The sequence below is a fragment of the Salvelinus fontinalis genome, chromosome 3, assembly GCF_029448725.1.
Source record: "Salvelinus fontinalis isolate EN_2023a chromosome 3, ASM2944872v1, whole genome shotgun sequence".
In the NCBI taxonomy this organism is placed as follows: Eukaryota; Metazoa; Chordata; class Actinopteri; order Salmoniformes; family Salmonidae; genus Salvelinus; species Salvelinus fontinalis.
Window position 1 is genome coordinate 30,036,584 of NC_074667.1, and position 15,664 is coordinate 30,052,247.

Consider the following 15,664-nt stretch of genomic DNA (forward strand, 5'->3'; position numbering starts at 1 on the left):
GTACATTTCCCCAGAGACACAGGCCTTCATTCCAATTGATACAGTCAACGAAATCTGAACTAGGCATCCCCCCCATAGATGAGATTCTTCCAAGACCTCGTGGCGCAACGGTAGCGCGTCTGACTCCAGATCAGAAGGTTGCGTGTTCAAATCACGTCGTGGTCAGAATTTTGATGTGTGAAATCGCTGCCTTTACACAGCGAAGTCAATGAATCAGCACAAGTACCAATGTGGCTTTACAGTTCAAATGTTGCTAAACAACGACCAATCCGATGATGCTTTAGATGACAGTCGTCTCTCACAAAAGAATGGCACACTGCAAATTCCTATATCAGATGATGCTATGTGATTGACAGACTTAAATCAGTCTTCAAACAGGGAGTTTAAACCTGGAGGTTCAGATTAAAAATCCTAAAGTTTTCAGACTAAGCTGTTTTGGCTATGGGATTGTATTGTCCACACGTGAACATGTCATGGAAAGTGACAGAAATTGCAATTATAGAAAGACTTGCTTTTGAAGGAAGTTGAATATTAAAAGGACGCCTGAACAGGGACTTGAACCCTGGACCCTCAGATTAAAAGTCTGATGCTCTACCGACTGAGCTATCCGGGCTCTGCATGTGACTGTTTTCATACACCTAACCTGACGGGCAGATGCATGTCAGATCGTACATTTCCCCAGAGACACAGGCCTTCATTCCAATTGATACAGTCAACGAAATCTGAACTAGGCATCCCCCCCATAGATGAGATTCTTCCAAGACCTCGTGGCGCAACGGTAGCGCGTCTGACTCCAGATCAGAAGTTTGCGTGTTCAAATCACGTCGTGGTCAGAATTTTGATGTGTGAAATCGCTGCCTTTACACAGCGAAGTCAATGAATCAGCACAAGTACCAATGTGGCTTTACAGTTCAAATGTTGCTAAACAACGACCAATCCGATGATGCTTTAGATGACAGTCGTCTCTCACAAAAGAATGGCACACTGCAAATTCCTATATCAGATGATGCTATGTGATTGACAGACTTAAATCAGTCTTCAAACAGGGAGTTTAAACCTGGAGGTTCAGATTAAAAATCCTAAAGTTTTCAGACTAAGCTGTTTTGGCTATGGGATTGTATTGTCCACACGTGAACATGTCATGGAAAGTGACAGAAATTGCAATTATAGAAAGACTTGCTTCTGAAGGAAGGTGAATATTAAAAAGACACCTGAACAGGGACTTGAACCCTGGACCCTCAGATTAAAAGTCTGATGCTCTACCGACTGAGCTATCCGGGCTCTACATGTAACTGTTTTCATACACCGAACCTGCCGGGCAGATGCATGTCAGATCGTACATTTCCCCAGAGACACAGGCCTTCATTCCAATTGATACAGTCAACGAAATCTGAACTAGGCATCCCCCCCATAAATGAGATTCTTCCAAGACCTCGTGGCGCAACGGTAGCGCGTCTGACTCCAGATCAGATGGTTGCGTGTTCAAATCACGTCGTGGTCAGCATTTTGATGTGTGCAATCTCTGCCTTTGCACAACGAAGTCAATGAATCAGCACAAGTACCAATGTGGCTTTACAGTTCAAATGTTGCTAAACAACGACCAATCCGATGATGCTTTAGATGACAGTCGTCTCTCACAAAAGCATGGCACACTGCAAATTCCTATATCAGATGATGCTATGTGATTGACAGACTTAAATCAGTCTTCAAACAGGGAGTTTAAACCTGGAGGTTCAGATTAAAAATCCTAAAGTTTTCAGACTAAGCTGTTTTGGCTATGGGATTGTATAGTCCACACTTGAACATGTCATGGAAAGTGACAGAAATTGCAATTATAGAAAGACTTGCTTCTGAAGGAAGGTGAATATTAAAAGGACGCCTGAACAGGGACTTGAACCCTAGACCCTCAGATTAAAAGTCTGATGCTCTAACGACTGAGCTATCCGGGCTCTGCATGTAACTGTTTTCATACACCGAACCTGACGGGCAGATGCATGTCAGATCGTACATTTCCCCAGAGACACAGGCCTTCATTCCAATTGATACAGTCAACGAAATCTGAACTAGGCATCCCCCCCACAAATGAGATTCTTCCAAGACCTCGTGGCGCAACGGTAGCGCGTCTGACTCCAGATCAGAAGGTTGCGTGTTCAAATCACATCGTGGTCAGAATTTTGATGTGTGAAATCGCTGCCTTTACACAGCGAAGTCAATGAATCAGCACAAGTACCAATGTGGCTTTACAGTTCAAATGTTGCTAAACAACGACCAATCCGATGATGCTTTAGATGACAGTCGTCTCTCACAAAAGAATGGCACACTGCAAATTCCTATATCAGATGATGCTATGTGATTGACAGACTTAAATCAGTCTTCAAACAGGGAGTTTAAACCTGGAGGTTCAGATTAAAAATCCTAAAGTTTTCAGACTAAGCTGTTTTGGCTATGGGATTGTATTGTCCACACGTGAACATGTCATGGAAAGTGACAGAAATTGCAATTATAGAAAGACTTGCTTCTGAAGGAAGGTGAATATTAAAAAGACACCTGAACAGGGACTTGAACCCTGGACCCTCAGATTAAACGTCTGATGCTCTACCGACTGAGCGATCCGGGCTCTGCATGTGACTGTTTTCATACACCGAACCTGACGGGCAGATGCATGTCAGATCGTACATTTCCCCAGAGACACAGGCCTTCATTCCAATTGATACAGTCAACGAAATCTGAACTAGGCATCCCCCCCATAGATGACTTTCTTCCAAGACCTCGTGGCGCAACGGTAGCGCGTCTGACTCCAGATCAGAAGGTTGCGTGTTCAAATCACGTTGTGGTCAGAAATTTGATGTGTGCAATTGCTGCCTTTACACAGCGAAGTCAATGAATCAGCACAGTACCAATGTGGCTTTACAGTTCAAATGTTGCTAAACAACGACCAATCCGATGATGCTTTAGATGACAGTCGTCTCTCACAAAAGCATGGCACACTGCAAATTCCTATATCAGATGATGCTATGTGATTGACAGACTTAAATCAGTCTTCAAACAGGGAGTTTAAACCTGGAGGTTCAGATTAAAAATCCTAAAGTTTTCAGACTAAGCTGTTTTGGCTATGGGATTGTATAGTCCACACTTGAACATGTCATGGAAAGTGACAGAAATTGCAATTATAGAAAGACTTGCTTCTGAAGGAAGGTGAATATTAAAAGGACGCCTGAACAGGGACTTGAACCCTAGACCCTCAGATTAAAAGTCTGATGCTCTAACGACTGAGCTATCCGGGCTCTGCATGTAACTGTTTTCATACACCGAACCTGACGGGCAGATGCATGTCAGATCGTACATTTCCCCAGAGACACAGGCCTTCATTCCAATTGATACAGTCAACGAAATCTGAACTAGGCATCCCCCCCACAAATGAGATTCTTCCAAGACCTCGTGGCGCAACGGTAGCGCGTCTGACTCCAGATCAGAAGGTTGCGTGTTCAAATCACATCGTGGTCAGAATTTTGATGTGTGAAATCGCTGCCTTTACACAGCGAAGTCAATGAATCAGCACAAGTACCAATGTGGCTTTACAGTTCAAATGTTGCTAAACAACGACCAATCCGATGATGCTTTAGATGACAGTCGTCTCTCACAAAAGAATGGCACACTGCAAATTCCTATATCAGATGATGCTATGTGATTGACAGACTTAAATCAGTCTTCAAACAGGGAGTTTAAACCTGGAGGTTCAGATTAAAAATCCTAAAGTTTTCAGACTAAGCTGTTTTGGCTATGGGATTGTATTGTCCACACGTGAACATGTCATGGAAAGTGACAGAAATTGCAATTATAGAAAGACTTGCTTCTGAAGGAAGGTGAATATTAAAAAGACACCTGAACAGGGACTTGAACCCTGGACCCTCAGATTAAACGTCTGATGCTCTACCGACTGAGCTATCCGGGCTCTGCATGTAACTGTTTTCATACACCGAACCTGACGGGCAGATGCATGTCAGATCGTACATTTCCCCAGAGACACAGGCCTTCATTCCAATTGATACAGTCAACGAAATCTGAACTAGGCATCCCCCCCATAAATGAGATTCTTCCAAGACCTCGTGGCGCAACGGTAGCGCGTCTGACTCCAGATCAGAAGGTTGCGTGTTCAAATCACATCGTGGTCAGAATTTTGATGTGTGAAATCGCTGCCTTTACACAGCGAAGTCAATGAATCAGCACAAGTACCAATGTGGCTTTACAGTTCAAATGTTGCTAAACAACGACCAATCCGATGATGCTTTAGATGACAGTCGTCTCTCACAAAAGCATGGCACACTGCAAATTCCTATATCAGATGATGCTATGTGATTGACAGACTTAAATCAGTCTTCAAACAGGGAGTTTAAACCTGGAGGTTCAGATTAAAAATCCTAAAGTTTTCAGACTAAGCTGTTTTGGCTATGGGATTGTATAGTCCACACTTGAACATGTCATGGAAAGTGACAGAAATTGCAATTATAGAAAGACTTGCTTCTGAAGGAAGGTGAATATTAAAAGGACGCCTGAACAGGGACTTGAACCCTAGACCCTCAGATTAAAAGTCTGATGCTCTAACGACTGAGCTATCCGGGCTCTGCATGTAACTGTTTTCATACACCGAACCTGACGGGCAGATGCATGTCAGATCGTACATTTCCCCAGAGACACAGGCCTTCATTCCAATTGATACAGTCAACGAAATCTGAACTAGGCATCCCCCCCACAAATGAGATTCTTCCGAGACCTCGTGGCGCAACGGTAGCGCGACTGACTCCAGATCAGAAGGTTGCGTGTTCAAATCACATCGTGGTCAGAATTTTGATGTGTGAAATCGCTGCCTTTACACAGCGAAGTCAATGAATCAGCACAAGTACCAATGTGGCTTTACAGTTCAAATGTTGCTAAACAACGACCAATCCGATGATGCTTTAGATGACAGTCGTCTCTCACAAAAGAATGGCACACTGCAAATTCCTATATCAGATGATGCTATGTGATTGACAGACTTAAATCAGTCTTCAAACAGGGAGTTTAAACCTGGAGGTTCAGATTAAAAATCCTAAAGTTTTCAGACTAAGCTGTTTTGGCTATGGGATTGTATTGTCCACACGTGAACATGTCATGGAAAGTGACAGAAATTGCAATTATAGAAAGACTTGCTTCTGAAGGAAGGTGAATATTAAAAAGACACCTGAACAGGGACTTGAACCCTGGACCCTCAGATTAAACGTCTGATGCTCTACCGACTGAGCTATCCGGGCTCTGCATGTAACTGTTTTCATACACCGAACCTGACGGGCAGATGCATGTCAGATCGTACATTTCCCCAGAGACACAGGCCTTCATTCCAATTGATACAGTCAACGAAATCTGAACTAGGCATCCCCCCCATAAATGAGATTCTTCCAAGACCTCGTGGCGCAACGGTAGCGCGTCTGACTCCAGATCAGAAGGTTGCGTGTTCAAATCACATCGTGGTCAGAATTTTGATGTGTGAAATCGCTGCCTTTACACAGCGAAGTCAATGAATCAGCACAAGTACCAATGTGGCTTTACAGTTCAAATGTTGCTAAACAACGACCAATCCGATGATGCTTTAGATGACAGTCGTCTCTCACAAAAGAATGGCACACTGCAAATTCCTATATCAGATGATGCTATGTGATTGACAGACTTAGATCAGTCTTCAAACAGGGAGTTTAAACCTGGAGGTTCAGATTAAAAATCCTAAAGTTTTCAGACTAAGCTGTTTTGGCTATGGGATTGTATTGTCCACACGTGAACATGTCATGGAAAGTGACAGAAATTGCAATTATAGAAAGACTTGCTTCTGAAGGAAGGTGAATATTAAAAAGACACCTGAACAGGGACTTGAACCCTGGACCCTCAGATTAAAAGTCTGATGCTCTACCGACTGAGCTATCCGGGCTCTGCATGTAACAGTTTTCATACACCGAACCTGCCGGGCAGATGCATGTCAGATCGTACATTTCCCCAGAGACACAGGCCTTCATTCCAATTGATACAGTCAACGAAATCTGAACTAGGCATCCCCCCCACAAATGAGATTCTTCCAAGACCTCGTGGCGCAACGGTAGCGCGTCTGACTCCAGATCAGAAGGTTGCGTGTTCAAATCACATCGTGGTCAGAATTTTGATGTGTGAAATCGCTGCCTTTACACAGCGAAGTCAATGAATCAGCACAAGTACCAATGTGGCTTTACAGTTCAAATGTTGCTAAACAACGACCAATCCGATGATGCTTTAAATGACAGTCGTCTCTCACAAAAGAATGGCACACTGCAAATTCCTATATCAGATGATGCTATGTGATTGACAGACTTAAATCAGTCTTCAAACAGGGAGTTTAAACCTGGAGGTTCAGATTAAAAATCCTAAAGTTTTCAGACTAAGCTGTTTTGGCTATGGGATTGTATTGTCCACACGTGAACATGTCATGGAAAGTGACAGAAATTGCAATTATAGAAAGACTTGCTTCTGAAGGAAGGTGAATATTAAAAAGACACCTGAACAGGGACTTGAACCCTGGACCCTCAGATTAAACGTCTGATGCTCTACCGACTGAGCTATCCGGGCTCTGCATGTAACTGTTTTCATACACCGAACCTGACGGGCAGATGCATGTCAGATCGTACATTTCCCCAGAGACACAGGCCTTCATTCCAATTGATACAGTCAACGAAATCTGAACTAGGCATCCCCCCCATAAATGAGATTCTTCCAAGACCTCGTGGCGCAACGGTAGCGCGTCTGACTCCAGATCAGAAGGTTGCGTGTTCAAATCACATCGTGGTCAGAATTTTGATGTGTGAAATCGCTGCCTTTACACAGCGAAGTCAATGAATCAGCACAAGTACCAATGTGGCTTTACAGTTCAAATGTTGCTAAACAACGACCAATCCGATGATGCTTTAGATGACAGTCGTCTCTCACAAAAGCATGGCACACTGCAAATTCCTATATCAGATGATGCTATGTGATTGACAGACTTAAATCAGTCTTCAAACAGGGAGTTTAAACCTGGAGGTTCAGATTAAAAATCCTAAAGTTTTCAGACTAAGCTGTTTTGGCTATGGGATTGTATAGTCCACACTTGAACATGTCATGGAAAGTGACAGAAATTGCAATTATAGAAAGACTTGCTTCTGAAGGAAGGTGAATATTAAAAGGACGCCTGAACAGGGACTTGAACCCTAGACCCTCAGATTAAAAGTCTGATGCTCTAACGACTGAGCTATCCGGGCTCTGCATGTAACTGTTTTCATACACCGAACCTGACGGGCAGATGCATGTCAGATCGTACATTTCCCCAGAGACACAGGCCTTCATTCCAATTGATACAGTCAACGAAATCTGAACTAGGCATCCCCCCCACAAATGAGATTCTTCCGAGACCTCGTGGCGCAACGGTAGCGCGACTGACTCCAGATCAGAAGGTTGCGTGTTCAAATCACATCGTGGTCAGAATTTTGATGTGTGAAATCGCTGCCTTTACACAGCGAAGTCAATGAATCAGCACAAGTACCAATGTGGCTTTACAGTTCAAATGTTGCTAAACAACGACCAATCCGATGATGCTTTAGATGACAGTCGTCTCTCACAAAAGAATGGCACACTGCAAATTCCTATATCAGATGATGCTATGTGATTGACAGACTTAAATCAGTCTTCAAACAGGGAGTTTAAACCTGGAGGTTCAGATTAAAAATCCTAAAGTTTTCAGACTAAGCTGTTTTGGCTATGGGATTGTATTGTCCACACGTGAACATGTCATGGAAAGTGACAGAAATTGCAATTATAGAAAGACTTGCTTCTGAAGGAAGGTGAATATTAAAAAGACACCTGAACAGGGACTTGAACCCTGGACCCTCAGATTAAACGTCTGATGCTCTACCGACTGAGCTATCCGGGCTCTGCATGTAACTGTTTTCATACACCGAACCTGACGGGCAGATGCATGTCAGATCGTACATTTCCCCAGAGACACAGGCCTTCATTCCAATTGATACAGTCAACGAAATCTGAACTAGGCATCCCCCCCATAAATGAGATTCTTCCAAGACCTCGTGGCGCAACGGTAGCGCGTCTGACTCCAGATCAGAAGGTTGCGTGTTCAAATCACATCGTGGTCAGAATTTTGATGTGTGAAATCGCTGCCTTTACACAGCGAAGTCAATGAATCAGCACAAGTACCAATGTGGCTTTACAGTTCAAATGTTGCTAAACAACGACCAATCCGATGATGCTTTAGATGACAGTCGTCTCTCACAAAAGAATGGCACACTGCAAATTCCTATATCAGATGATGCTATGTGATTGACAGACTTAGATCAGTCTTCAAACAGGGAGTTTAAACCTGGAGGTTCAGATTAAAAATCCTAAAGTTTTCAGACTAAGCTGTTTTGGCTATGGGATTGTATTGTCCACACGTGAACATGTCATGGAAAGTGACAGAAATTGCAATTATAGAAAGACTTGCTTCTGAAGGAAGGTGAATATTAAAAAGACACCTGAACAGGGACTTGAACCCTGGACCCTCAGATTAAAAGTCTGATGCTCTACCGACTGAGCTATCCGGGCTCTGCATGTAACAGTTTTCATACACCGAACCTGCCGGGCAGATGCATGTCAGATCGTACATTTCCCCAGAGACACAGGCCTTCATTCCAATTGATACAGTCAACGAAATCTGAACTAGGCATCCCCCCCATAGATGAGTTTCTTCCAAGACCTCGTGGCGCAACGGTAGCGCGTCTGACTCCAGATCAGAAGGTTGCGTGTTCAAATCACGTCGTGGTCAGAATTTTGATGTGTGCAATCGCTGCCTTTACACAGCGAAGTCAATGAATCAGCACAAGTACCAATGTGGCTTTACAGTTCAAATGTTGCAAAACAACGACCAATCCGATGATGCTTTAGATGACAGTCGTCTCTCACAAAAGCATGGCACACTGCAAATTCCTATATCAGATGATGCTATGTGATTGACAGACTTAAATCAGTCTTCAAACAGGGAGTTTAAACCTGGAGGTTCAGATTAAAAATCCTAAAGTTTTCAGACTAAGCTGTTTTGGCTATGGGATTGTATTGTCCACACCTGAACATGTCATGGAAAGTGACAGAAATTGCAATTATAGAAAGACTTGCTTCTGAAGGAAGTTGAATATTAAAAGGACGCCTGAACAGTGACTTGAACCCTGGACCCTCAGATTATAAGTCTGATGCTCTACCGACTGAGCTATCCGGGCTCTGCATGTGACTGTTTTCATACACCGAACCTGACGGGCAGATGCATGTCAGATCGTACATTTCCCCAGAGACACAGGCCTTCATTCCAATTGATACAGTCAACGAAATCTGAACTAGGCATCCCCCCCATAGATGACTTTCTTCCAAGACCTCGTGGCGCAACGGTAGCGCGTCTGACTCCAGATCAGAAGGTTGCGTTTTCAAATCACATTGTGGTCAGAAATTTGATGTGTGCAATCGCTGCCTTTACACAGCGAAGTCAATGAATCAGCACAGTACCAATGTGGCTTTACAGTTCAAATGTTGCTAAACAACGACCAATCCGATGATGCTTTAGATGACAGTCGTCTCTCACAAAAGCATGGCACACTGCAAATTCCTATATCAGATGATGCTATGTGATTGACAGACTTAAATCAGTCTTCAAACAGGGAGTTTAAACCTGGAGGTTCAGATTAAAAATCCTAAAGTTTTCAGACTAAGCTGTTTTGGCTATGGGATTGTATTGTCCACACGTGAACATGTCATGGAAAGTGACAGAAATTGCAATTATAGAAAGACTTGCTTCTGAAGGAAGGTGAATATTAAAAAGCCACCTGAACAGGGACTTGAACCCTGGACCCTCAGATTAAACGTCTGATGCTCTACCGACTGAGCTATCCGGGCTCTGCATGTAACTGTTTTCATACACCGAACCTGACGGGCAGATGCATGTCAGATCGTACATTTCCCCAGAGACACAGGCCTTCATTCCAATTGATACAGTCAACGAAATCTGAACTAGGCATCCCCCCCATAAATGAGATTCTTCCAAGACCTCGTGGCGCAACGGTAGCGCGTCTGACTCCAGATCAGAAGGTTGCGTGTTCAAATCACATCGTGGTCAGAATTTTGATGTGTGAAATCGCTGCCTTTACACAGCGAAGTCAATGAATCAGCACAAGTACCAATGTGGCTTTACAGTTCAAATGTTGCTAAACAACGACCAATCCGATGATGCTTTAGATGACAGTCGTCTCTCACAAAAGAATGGCACACTGCAAATTCCTATATCAGATGATGCTATGTGATTGACAGACTTAGATCAGTCTTCAAACAGGGAGTTTAAACCTGGAGGTTCAGATTAAAAATCCTAAAGTTTTCAGACTAAGCTGTTTTGGCTATGGGATTGTATTGTCCACACGTGAACATGTCATGGAAAGTGACAGAAATTGCAATTATAGAAAGACTTGCTTCTGAAGGAAGGTGAATATTAAAAAGACACCTGAACAGGGACTTGAACCCTGGACCCTCAGATTAAAAGTCTGATGCTCTACCGACTGAGCTATCCGGGCTCTGCATGTAACAGTTTTCATACACCGAACCTGCCGGGCAGATGCATGTCAGATCGTACATTTCCCCAGAGACACAGGCCTTCATTCCAATTGATACAGTCAACGAAATCTGAACTAGGCATCCCCCCCATAGATGAGTTTCTTCCAAGACCTCGTGGCGCAACGGTAGCGCGTCTGACTCCAGATCAGAAGGTTGCGTGTTCAAATCACTTCGTGGTCAGAATTTTGATGTGTGCAATCGCTGCCTTTACACAGCGAAGTCAATGAATCAGCACAAGTACCAATGTGGCTTTACAGTTCAAATGTTGCAAAACAACGACCAATCCGATGATGCTTTAGATGACAGTCGTCTCTCACAAAAGCAAGGCACACTGCAAATTCCTATATCAGATGATGCTATGTGATTGACAGACTTAAATCAGTCTTCAAACAGGGAGTTTAAAACTGGAGGTTCAGATTAAAAATCCTAAAGTTTTCAGACTAAGCTGTTTTGGCTATGGGATTGTATTGTCCACACGTGAACATGTCATGGAAAGTGACAGAAATTGCAATTATAGAAAGACTTGCTTCTGAAGGAAGTTGAATATTAAAAGGACGCCTGAACAGTGACTTGAACCCTGGACCCTCAGATTATAAGTCTGATGCTCTACCGACTGAGCTATCCGGGCTCTGCATGTGACTGTTTTCATACACCGAACCTGACGGGCAGATGCATGTCAGATCGTACATTTCCCCAGAGACACAGGCCTTCATTCCAATTGATACAGTCAACGAAATCTGAACTAGGCATCCCCCCCATAGATGACTTTCTTCCAAGACCTCGTGGCGCAACGGTAGCGCGTCTGACTCCAGATCAGAAGGTTGCGTGTTCAAAGCACGTCGTGGTCAGAATTTTGATGTGTGCAATCTCTGCCTTTACACAACGAAGTCAATGAATCAGCAAAAGTACCAATGTGGCTTTACAGTTCAAATGTTGCTAAACAACGACCAATCCGATGATGCTTTAGATGACAGTCGTCTCTCACAAAAGCATGGCACACTGCAAATTCATATATAAGATGATGCTATGTGATTGACAGACTTAAATCAGTCTTCAAACAGGGAGTTTAAACCTGGAAGTTCCGATTAATAATCCTAAAGTTTTCAGACTAAGCTGTTTTGGCTATGGGATTGTATTGTCCACACGTGAACATGTCATGGAAAGTGACAGAAATTGCAATTATAGAAAGACTTGCTTATGAAGGAAGGTGAATATTGAAAAGACACCTGAACAGGGACTTGAACCCTGGACCCTCAGATTAAAAGTCTGATGCTCTACCGACTGAGCTATCCGGGCTCTGCATGTAACAGTTTTCATACACCGAACCTGCCGGGCAGATGCATGTCAGATCGTACATTTCCCCAGAGACACAGGCCTTCATTCCAATTGATACAGTCAACGAAATCTGAACTAGGCATCCCCCCCCTAAAATGAGAATCTTCCAAGACCTCGTGGCGCAACGGTAGCGCGTCTGATTCCAGATCAGAAGGTTGCGTGTTCAAATCACGTCGTGGTCAGAATTTTGATGTGTGCAATCTCTGCCTTTACACAACGAAGTCAATGAATCAGCACAAGTACCAATGTGGCTTTACAGTTCAAATGTTGCAAAACAACGACCAATCCGATGATGCTTTAGATGACAGTCGTCTCTCACAAAAGCATGGCACACTGAAAATTCCTATATCAGATGATGCTATGTGATTGACAAACTTAAATCAGTCTTCAAACAGGGAGTTTAAACCTGGAGGTTCAGATTAAAAATCCTAAAGTTTTCAGACTAAGCTGTTTTGGCTATGGGATTGTATTGTCCACACGTGAACATGTCATGGAAAGTGACAGAAATTGCAATTATAGAAAGACTTGCTTCTGAAGGAAGTTGAATATTAAAAGGACGCCTGAACAGTGACTTGAACCCTGGACCCTCAGATTAAAAGTCTGATGCTCTACCGACTGAGCTATCCGGGCTCTGCATGTGACTGTTTTCATACACCGAACCTGACGGGCAGATGCATGTCAGATCGTACATTTCCCCAGAGACACAGGCCTTCATTCCAATTGATACAGTCAACGAAATCTGAACTAGGCATCCCCCCCATAGATGACTTTCTTCCAAGACCTCGTGGCGCAACGGTAGTGCGTCTGACTCCAGATCAGAAGGTTGCGTGTTCAAATCACGTTGTGGTCAGAAATTTGATGTGTGCAATCGCTGCCTTTACACAGCGAAGTCAATGAATCAGCACAGTACCAATGTGGCTTTACAGTTCAAATGTTGCTAAACAACGACCAATCCGATGATGCTTTAGATGACAGTCGTCTCTCACAAAAGCATGGCACACTGCAAATTCCTATATCAGATGATGCTATGTGATTGACAGACTTAAATCAGTCTTCAAACAGGGAGTTTAAACCTGGAGGTTCAGATTAAAAATCCTAAAGTTTTCAGACTAAGCTGTTTTGGGAATGGGATTGTATTGTCCACACGTGAACATGTCATGGAAAGTGACAGAAATTGCAATTATAGAAAGACTTGCTTCTGAAGGAAGGTGAATATTGAAAAGACACCTGAACAGGGACTTGAACCCTGGACCCTCAGATTAAAAGTCTGATGCTCTACCGACTGAGCTATCCGGGCTCTGCATGTAACAGTTTTCATACACCGAACCTGCCGGGCAGATGCATGTCAGATCGTACATTTCCCCAGAGACACAGGCCTTCATTCCAATTGATACAGTCAACGAAATCTGAACTAGGCATCCCCCCCATAGATGAGTTTCTTCCAAGACCTCGTGGCGCAACGGTAGCGCGTCTGACTCCAGATCAGAAGGTTGCGTGTTCAAATCACGTCGTGGTCAGAATTTTGATGTGTGCAATCGCTGCCTTTACACAGCGAAGTCAATGAATCAGCACAAGTACCAATGTGGCTTTACAGTTCAAATGTTGCAAAACAACGACCAATCCGATGATGCTTTAGATGACAGTCGTCTCTCACAAAAGCAAGGCACACTGCAAATTCCTATATCAGATGATGCTATGTGATTGACAGACTTAAATCAGTCTTCAAACAGGGAGTTTAAAACTGGAGGTTCAGATTAAAAATCCTAAAGTTTTCAGACTAAGCTGTTTTGGCTATGGGATTGTATTGTCCACACGTGAACATGTCATGGAAAGTGACAGAAATTGCAATTATAGAAAGACTTGCTTCTGAAGGAAGTTGAATATTAAAAGGACGCCTGAACAGTGACTTGAACCCTGGACCCTCAGATTATAAGTCTGATGCTCTACCGACTGAGCTATCCGGGCTCTGCATGTGACTGTTTTCATACACCGAACCTGACGGGCAGATGCATGTCAGATCGTACATTTCCCCAGAGACACAGGCCTTCATTCCAATTGATACAGTCAACGAAATCTGAACTAGGCATCCCCCCCATAGATGACTTTCTTCCAAGACCTCGTGGCGCAACGGTAGCGCGTCTGACTCCAGATCAGAAGGTTGCGTGTTCAAAGCACGTCGTGGTCAGAATTTTGATGTGTGCAATCTCTGCCTTTACACAACGAAGTCAATGAATCAGCAAAAGTACCAATGTGGCTTTACAGTTCAAATGTTGCTAAACAACGACCAATCCGATGATGCTTTAGATGACAGTCGTCTCTCACAAAAGCATGGCACACTGCAAATTCATATATAAGATGATGCTATGTGATTGACAGACTTAAATCAGTCTTCAAACAGGGAGTTTAAACCTGGAAGTTCCGATTAATAATCCTAAAGTTTTCAGACTAAGCTGTTTTGGCTATGGGATTGTATTGTCCACACGTGAACATGTCATGGAAAGTGACAGAAATTGCAATTATAGAAAGACTTGCTTATGAAGGAAGGTGAATATTGAAAAGACACCTGAACAGGGACTTGAACCCTGGACCCTCAGATTAAAAGTCTGATGCTCTACCGACTGAGCTATCCGGGCTCTGCATGTAACAGTTTTCATACACCGAACCTGCCGGGCAGATGCATGTCAGATCGTACATTTCCCCAGAGACACAGGCCTTCATTCCAATTGATACAGTCAACGAAATCTGAACTAGGCATCCCCCCCATAAATGAGAATCTTCCAAGACCTCGTGGCGCAACGGTAGCGCGTCTGATTCCAGATCAGAAGGTTGCGTGTTCAAATCACGTCGTGGTCAGAATTTTGATGTGTGCAATCTCTGCCTTTACACAACGAAGTCAATGAATCAGCACAAGTACCAATGTGGCTTTACAGTTCAAATGTTGCAAAACAACGACCAATCCGATGATGCTTTAGATGACAGTCGTCTCTCACAAAAGCATGGCACACTGAAAATTCCTATATCAGATGATGCTATGTGATTGACAAACTTAAATCAGTCTTCAAACAGGGAGTTTAAACCTGGAGGTTCAGATTAAAAATCCTAAAGTTTTCAGACTAAGCTGTTTTGGCTATGGGATTGTATTGTCCACACGTGAACATGTCATGGAAAGTGACAGAAATTGCAATTATAGAAAGACTTGCTTCTGAAGGAAGTTGAATATTAAAAGGACGCCTGAACAGTGACTTGAACCCTGGACCCTCAGATTAAAAGTCTGATGCTCTACCGACTGAGCTATCCGGGCTCTGCATGTGACTGTTTTCATACACCGAACCTGACGGGCAGATGCATGTCAGATCGTACATTTCCCCAGAGACACAGGCCTTCATTCCAATTGATACAGTCAACGAAATCTGAACTAGGCATCCCCCCCATAGATGACTTTCTTCCAAGACCTCGTGGCGCAACGGTAGCGCGTCTGACTCCAGATCAGAAGGTTGCGTGTTCAAATCACGTTGTGGTCAGAAATTTGATGTGTGCAATCGCTGCCTTTACACAGCGAAGTCAATGAATCAGCACAGTACCAATGTGGCTTTACAGTTCAAATGTTGCTAAACAACGACCAATCCGATGATGCTTTAGATGACAGTCGTCTCTCACA

At 43.5% G+C, this 15,664-nt stretch overlaps 20 non-coding genes across 20 annotated transcripts; 9 read left to right on the forward strand and 11 right to left on the reverse strand.

Moving 5' to 3' along the window:
• The first annotated feature begins 93 nt into the window (after nt 1-93).
• On the forward strand, nt 94-165 carry trnaw-cca (transfer RNA tryptophan (anticodon CCA)). The gene has a single exon. It is a non-coding gene; the product is annotated as a tRNA-Trp (tRNA).
• Nucleotides 166-540: 375 nt separating this feature from the next.
• On the reverse strand, nt 541-613 carry trnak-uuu (transfer RNA lysine (anticodon UUU)). Its single transcript has one exon. It is a non-coding gene; the product is annotated as a tRNA-Lys (tRNA).
• Nucleotides 614-761: 148 nt separating this feature from the next.
• On the forward strand, nt 762-833 carry trnaw-cca (transfer RNA tryptophan (anticodon CCA)). The gene has a single exon. It is a non-coding gene; the product is annotated as a tRNA-Trp (tRNA).
• Nucleotides 834-1,208: 375 nt separating this feature from the next.
• On the reverse strand, nt 1,209-1,281 carry trnak-uuu (transfer RNA lysine (anticodon UUU)). Its single transcript has one exon. It is a non-coding gene; the product is annotated as a tRNA-Lys (tRNA).
• A 148-nt stretch (nt 1,282-1,429) lies between these two features.
• On the forward strand, nt 1,430-1,501 carry trnaw-cca (transfer RNA tryptophan (anticodon CCA)). The gene has a single exon. It is a non-coding gene; the product is annotated as a tRNA-Trp (tRNA).
• Nucleotides 1,502-2,765: 1,264 nt separating this feature from the next.
• On the forward strand, nt 2,766-2,837 carry trnaw-cca (transfer RNA tryptophan (anticodon CCA)). The gene has a single exon. It is a non-coding gene; the product is annotated as a tRNA-Trp (tRNA).
• Nucleotides 2,838-5,883: 3,046 nt separating this feature from the next.
• trnak-uuu (transfer RNA lysine (anticodon UUU)) lies at nt 5,884-5,956 on the reverse strand. Its single transcript has one exon. It is a non-coding gene; the product is annotated as a tRNA-Lys (tRNA).
• Nucleotides 5,957-8,555: 2,599 nt separating this feature from the next.
• trnak-uuu (transfer RNA lysine (anticodon UUU)) lies at nt 8,556-8,628 on the reverse strand. Its single transcript has one exon. It is a non-coding gene; the product is annotated as a tRNA-Lys (tRNA).
• Nucleotides 8,629-8,776: 148 nt separating this feature from the next.
• trnaw-cca (transfer RNA tryptophan (anticodon CCA)) lies at nt 8,777-8,848 on the forward strand. Its single transcript has one exon. It is a non-coding gene; the product is annotated as a tRNA-Trp (tRNA).
• A 375-nt stretch (nt 8,849-9,223) lies between these two features.
• trnai-uau (transfer RNA isoleucine (anticodon UAU)) lies at nt 9,224-9,296 on the reverse strand. The gene has a single exon. It is a non-coding gene; the product is annotated as a tRNA-Ile (tRNA).
• A 1,262-nt stretch (nt 9,297-10,558) lies between these two features.
• Nucleotides 10,559-10,631, reverse strand: trnak-uuu (transfer RNA lysine (anticodon UUU)). Its single transcript has one exon. It is a non-coding gene; the product is annotated as a tRNA-Lys (tRNA).
• Nucleotides 10,632-11,226: 595 nt separating this feature from the next.
• trnai-uau (transfer RNA isoleucine (anticodon UAU)) lies at nt 11,227-11,299 on the reverse strand. The gene has a single exon. It is a non-coding gene; the product is annotated as a tRNA-Ile (tRNA).
• A 595-nt stretch (nt 11,300-11,894) lies between these two features.
• On the reverse strand, nt 11,895-11,967 carry trnak-uuu (transfer RNA lysine (anticodon UUU)). The gene has a single exon. It is a non-coding gene; the product is annotated as a tRNA-Lys (tRNA).
• A 149-nt stretch (nt 11,968-12,116) lies between these two features.
• trnaw-cca (transfer RNA tryptophan (anticodon CCA)) lies at nt 12,117-12,188 on the forward strand. Its single transcript has one exon. It is a non-coding gene; the product is annotated as a tRNA-Trp (tRNA).
• Nucleotides 12,189-13,230: 1,042 nt separating this feature from the next.
• trnak-uuu (transfer RNA lysine (anticodon UUU)) lies at nt 13,231-13,303 on the reverse strand. Its single transcript has one exon. It is a non-coding gene; the product is annotated as a tRNA-Lys (tRNA).
• Nucleotides 13,304-13,451: 148 nt separating this feature from the next.
• On the forward strand, nt 13,452-13,523 carry trnaw-cca (transfer RNA tryptophan (anticodon CCA)). The gene has a single exon. It is a non-coding gene; the product is annotated as a tRNA-Trp (tRNA).
• Nucleotides 13,524-13,898: 375 nt separating this feature from the next.
• trnai-uau (transfer RNA isoleucine (anticodon UAU)) lies at nt 13,899-13,971 on the reverse strand. Its single transcript has one exon. It is a non-coding gene; the product is annotated as a tRNA-Ile (tRNA).
• A 595-nt stretch (nt 13,972-14,566) lies between these two features.
• Nucleotides 14,567-14,639, reverse strand: trnak-uuu (transfer RNA lysine (anticodon UUU)). Its single transcript has one exon. It is a non-coding gene; the product is annotated as a tRNA-Lys (tRNA).
• A 148-nt stretch (nt 14,640-14,787) lies between these two features.
• On the forward strand, nt 14,788-14,859 carry trnaw-cca (transfer RNA tryptophan (anticodon CCA)). Its single transcript has one exon. It is a non-coding gene; the product is annotated as a tRNA-Trp (tRNA).
• Nucleotides 14,860-15,455: 596 nt separating this feature from the next.
• On the forward strand, nt 15,456-15,527 carry trnaw-cca (transfer RNA tryptophan (anticodon CCA)). Its single transcript has one exon. It is a non-coding gene; the product is annotated as a tRNA-Trp (tRNA).
• The last annotated feature ends 137 nt before the right edge of the window (nt 15,528-15,664 follow it).